The sequence below is a fragment of the Eucalyptus grandis genome, chromosome 11 (genome assembly GCF_016545825.1).
Source record: "Eucalyptus grandis isolate ANBG69807.140 chromosome 11, ASM1654582v1, whole genome shotgun sequence".
NCBI lineage: Eukaryota > Viridiplantae > Streptophyta > Magnoliopsida > Myrtales > Myrtaceae > Eucalyptus > Eucalyptus grandis.
Genome location: NC_052622.1, coordinates 29,146,147 through 29,152,244, shown reverse-complemented (window position 1 = coordinate 29,152,244; position 6,098 = coordinate 29,146,147).

Here is a 6,098-nt window from a genome sequence, read left to right as displayed (position 1 = left end):
TTTTTTGGTTCAATTTTGTGGCATTCGGTGTCATGCTTCTAGATTTGAACTTTGGCTAGTTTAGTGCAATTCATTAGTTATTTAATCATTGGAAATTTGTTATTCTTATTTAGAGCTTTCGCATTTAGTATTGATGAAAAAGCTTTTCGATCTTCAGCATAAGTTAGAATTGGCCAATGAAGAGAACATCACAATGGATTCTTCACTTCCAGAGTTGGCTTATTCTATAGTTCATATTGAAAAGTGTGACATGTATAGTTTTGGAATCGTCGCATTAGAGACAATCATGGGAAAGCATACAGGAGATCATGTCTCTCGATAGTATTCATCGTCTGCCCAAACTAAGTCATTAATGTTGAAGGATGTGCTGGATCAATGTCCCTCGCCTTCCACACTTTGCCCTCGAGATGCACGAGACGTGGTCTTGATCACCAAGCTAGCATTTGACTACTTACAAACCGATTTGGGGCTTCGACCGACCATAAGAGTGACCTTTACTTTTAATACCTCTGGATATGCCACTCTCTGTAGTCAATTTAGAGCAACTTCGCGATCTAAATATAAAAAATTCGGAGTATTTCAGGAGATGGTAAGATTTGATGTTTTTACGTGCTATTGTGTTTAGTTTTCAATTAGGATGACGGTCACCTTTTGGATATCTTCTTAGTTTTCACTAATCCCAATAACGTGACTTTTTGTTTTCACTGCAAATCTAGCTTCTCTATGAAAGTCACATAAATAGTGCGGTTGTAGTTTGAAGTCGTGATACCACAAATAATTATGGGAAGACTTATGTGAAGATCTGATTTTACGATATTTCCATCCTTTCACAGAGTGATTGGGAAGTGAATTGCAAAATGCACTAGATCAACATCTCTTGCCTTCTCTGATATGAGATGTGAGGAATACCTAGTTTCTATTGCTGTAATAGATAATGGTACTAGAATACATGAACTTTCATCGATGTGTAGTGTGTTCTATTTGAACTTTCAATTGATTAAATTAAATCAATTTTGAGTAATGTGCGCTATTGTCCCGAAACTTTCAATTGGTCCAATTAAATCTCTAATGCATTTTAACTTGTTTATGTCATCGCATTAATTAATTTAAATGACAGCATGTACACCAATTAAATAAAGCTGGTTTTTGAATTGGAGAAAACTCTGTGGATTTCCAGCGTGTCATGTTGACTTGTAATTGCAAAACTGTAATGCTTGATTTTCTTTTTTTCTTCTGAAGCATGCCTCCCTCATTCTCCATTAGACGCCATATCGGTTGAAAGCTTAAATGACAATAAGACCACATTATTCATATTAAGTGAGCGGTTTTGTCCTGGCACGGAAGCTTTTCTTCGACAGTGCATGACATGGTTTATATTTATTTTATTAGAAGAAGAAGAAGAAGAAGAAGAAGAAGAAGAAGACGAAGAGGAAGAAGAAGAGGAAGAGGAAGAAGAAGAAGGAAGAGGAAGAAGAAGAAGAAGAAGATGAAGACGAAGACGAAGAAGAAGAAGAAGACGAAGAAGATGGAGAAGATGGAGAAGAAGACGAAGAAGATGGAGAAGAAGACGAAGAAGAGGAAGAGGAAGAGGAAGAGGACGAAGAAGAAGAAGAAGAAGAAGAAAGAAGACGAAGAAGAAGACGAAGAAGAAGAAGAAGAAGAAGAAGAGGTTTTAGGAAGTGCTTTATCGTTATGGTCTAATGCTATAGTATCTATAATTTATTCGTTTAACCGAACTCTACATCCTTAATTTGATGTAAACAAAGAGAAACGAGCCAAAAAAAATATTTTATTAAGAGATGGCAAGTTCTATTCTCTGTTAATTTTTTTTTTTTTAAAGAACGTAATTTGGTTACACGGCATCGGGCAGGTTTTTGCTAGTTCAGATGCATTATGTTTGTACTTTTCACATAAAAAAATGTATTGTATTGTTTTCCTTGTCATTCAGATATATTAGCGATATATTCACTAAAAGTGTTAAAATCTATCGCCAAACTGTAATTGAATTCTAAAACTTGTAAAATTTTACTTAAAAAACAAAAATAGGAAAAAAAATGGTAGGGCTCGCCGGTGGGCACTTCCGCCATTGCCACCCATTGGTGAAGGGGCTTGGGGTCAATGAGGCTCACCCAAATCTAAGCAAGACTCGCCAACCCTAGGTGACGGCCAACTACTCTCACCCTCGACAATTGGCCACCTTCTAGCAATAGGCAGCAAAAGCACCCAAGCCTGCTATTCTCTCTCCCTTTTCTTTTTCAATTTTTTAAAATAAAATTTTAGGTTTTATTTTTAAATCTTTAAATTTATTTGAAATAAGAATTGAATAAAAATAGGAAATAGAAATTAAATAAAAAAGGCCACGTCAAGATTTTCCATTAGTCAACTTGACAATGTTAGTGGAAGGACTTGATCATACATTTTACAAGTTTTATGATTCAACTATTATAAGATATTAATGGCGGGGCATTAAGGGAACTTCGCATTAACCTCGGTCGAGCCTAACTGGCCCAATCAAACCCGACCTTCACCAAGCCAACGTCCTCGACACATGATCTAATGATCACTTATGGATTATTAAATTAACTTTTTTGTAAAAAAAAAAAAAATCACTTTATGCTTTATTTAAAATAAGATCCACTTCAGTTATTTATTTAAGAGTAGAGTCACGCATGTCGTCCCAAAGAGGCGTCATGATAACTTCACGTTCAGATATCTCCTTGCCAGCCAATCAAAATGCTAGTTAACTTTGGTTAATCCTAGCTGGCCCCATCAAACCCGGCCTTCACCAAGCCAACGTCCCCGACACGTGATATAGTAATCGCTTCAATTGCACTCCATCAAGCCTTGTGGATTAATTATCACAGCTTGACCACCCCCGCCCGGGTTAACTCAAATCGAATTGAATTAACTCTTTGGCCAACCAAAAAAGAGAGAGGGAGAGAATTTTAAATTTTATCGCTAAGCTTATTTCATTTTTGCGTTAGTTTCTTTCCTAGGCGAAAGCTCCTGAATTTGCCGTCGTCGCAAATTTTCTCTCGAATCTCTCTCGTCTGGACGGTGAAAAAGATTACGAGCAAACCAAATTATCAATCCCGCCGCTTTCGGAAGAGCTTCTAGAGCGAGAAACCAAGAACTAGACTAGAGTGATGGAGGTATAGAATCAGATTAGGACAGTGGCGAGGCAAGTGGCATGTTGAGAGTAGAGGTTTTCCAAAGGATAAGATGCTAGAGATAATATGCCCGATTAAACTTTGACTACAAGATGATATAGTCGACTTTTATTAGATATTTGATTTTTTTTTTTCACTTTTTAAGTATTTTTACGTATTTATCGCGTTACTTTATAAAGTAATTTCAATACTCACTTATGGAATAATGAGGTTCACATTCATCCGAAGTTGGTTCCTATTTCTCATGCAGTCACTTCATTCTTCTCTTTATAAAGCACTCATAATTGGCACATAAACTTAAAAATTTAAATAATAGAAAAGCAGAATTTATTAGACAAGTATTAACGTAATCATCAGGCTTTGCCCCTTTTCTATTTATCTCTCCTCTCCATCTATTTACGCTCTTCCTCGTTTTAGACATGTCAAGCGTCCCAAACAACACGCACAATTTGAGTGCCCGGACCTTGGTAATTAAGTTAAGAGCATCACAGTTTTTAAGTTCAATTTTGTGGGGATATAGGTAGTAAGCCCTTTTAATTTAGACTTATGAAGGACATATTTAATGTTAAACAAGTTAATATTTAGAATTACTTGAGAAACAGAAATCCAATTAAGAATGTTTACCAATGGACTTGCGTCAACTGAAGGACCTGATCAAATGAGAAGGCTCCCTGAATAACTTGTTAACCGAACTTTCAGCAATTCCCGAAATTCTTGTTCCAGTATTGGAGGCCTAGGTTCCCTTATAGGAACCTACTCACAATCTTTTTGCTGCTTTGTTTTCTCTTCAAGATAGGGAAGCATAAATTAAATATTACTCTGCAAAAAGGGGATCCAAGCTCTCTTCACAGACCAATCACTCGAAACGTCATAGAACCGTTTCGCCGGAATTAAAACCGACTCAATTGGATGTTAAATGGAAAAATTATGAACGATCAAAATTTGGTTGATTTCTACGAGACATTACTTGAAAAAAAATCCCAGTGTATATTCCTTTTCAATACCCCACTCATCTAACCCAAAATATGAGTGTCGATTTTGAGCCATATAGCCACCCACGATCAGGACTTCATTTTTCACAAATATGGTTGACGTGTCAATTTCAAAGAAGACTAGAAAAAGTAAGTCAAGCATGGCCAATTATCGAGACTTGTGTGGCTCCGCGCAATTCACTCATCATCCCCCACGGCGCACGCTAAGCTGACTGAAAAAGAGGGAAGACTTTTTGTCTTGCAAATATATCGTCAATGAGAAGGACCATTCTCCGGAAAACGCGGTCCACCGGTTATAGGAACTGCCCTCGATGGAGGCTTCGTAAGTATACCCATCGATCCTGTTGACAGGGTGCAGACCTGAACCGTCTCCCACCCAAAACCCAACCATCCCCCAAATCATGGTTTCTTCCTTGTTGTTGTCCGCCCGGTCTCCTTTAACTGTCTTCTTCTTCTCGGTCTTCTTGATAGGCACCACTTCATTTCATGGTGCAGGCGTTTCTGCTTCCTCTTATTTTTCCACTATCCACATGACTGAGAACAAGGATGGAGCAGAGGCTCTCCTAAATTGAAAATCTACTCTTGACAACCATAGCCAGTCTCTCCTCTCTTCATGGCATGACGAAAATCCTTGCAACTTTACTGGTGTCGCTTGCAACGACTTTGGAGCCATCACCCATCTAAATCTTTCCTATCTTGGTTTGAGAGGAACTCTAAACAGCCTCAACTTCTCGTGCTTAACCAGTGTGGTTAGCTTTGAACTTGCCAACAACTCGATCTATGGCTCCATTCCCTCAAGTATCGGTAACCTTTCCAAACTCAACTCTCTTAATCTTTGCTTCAATGAACTATCGGGGGACATTCCTCCAAGTATAGGCATGCTAGAGAGTCTTCATTATTTGTACCTATTTGCAAACAACTTGAGTGGACACATCCCTAAGGAGATTGGACGGTTGGATTCTCTTTTGGAACTTGATTTTTCCATAAACAAGTTCACTGGTCCTATTCCTGCTTCTCTTGGAAAATTATGCAATTTAACAAGATTAAGCATTTCCCGCAATAATATTTCCGATTCCATTCCGAGAGAAATAAGTGACTTGAGGAATTTGGAAATTCTTTACATATGGCAAAATGGACTTTCGGGACCCATACCTTCAGAAATCGGGAGGCTCACTTCTCTTTTAGAACTTGACCTATCAAAGAACAATCTCATCGGCTCAATTCCCCGTTCCATCAGAAACTTGAGGAATTTGCAAGTTCTTTACATATGGCAAAATGGACTTTCGGGACCCATACCTTCAGAAATCGGAAGGCTCACTTCTCTTTTAGAACTTGTCCTATCAAAGAACAATCTCATCGGCTCAATTCCCCGTTCCATCAGAAACTTGAGGAATTTGCATGTTCTTTACATATGGCAAAATGGACTTTCAGGACCCATACCTTCAGAAATCGGGAGACTCACTTCTCTTTTAGAAATTGACCTATCAGAGAACAATCTCATCGGCTCAATTCCTCGTTCCATTGGAAACTTGTCAAGTTTATCTCTTCTTAGCCTCTCCCAAAATAATTTGACAGGTCCAATCCCTACTTCTCTTGGAAAATTAGTGAATTTAACCAAATTAAGCATTTCACGCTGAAGGCTTTATTTGATTTGGGCTTAAGGCCCGTCCGCCCAAGTTGGGCCCAGAAAGCTCGGCCCACGGGAATAGGGCCCGTGGAAAGAAGGGGGTATAAAAGGGAGGAGAGAGAGAGAAAAACACACCTTTTTGTTTTTGCAATTCAACGTACGTCTTTTCTCTTCTCACGCTCTCTCTCTCCCAAAAGAAAAGAACAGTAAGCATACGGCGCGCTTTTCTTCCCTTCAAGGCCTCCTCGGATCGAACAGAGTCTGATTTCTCTTCCTCCATTGGCGTCGGTGCTTAATCGTGGCTAACAA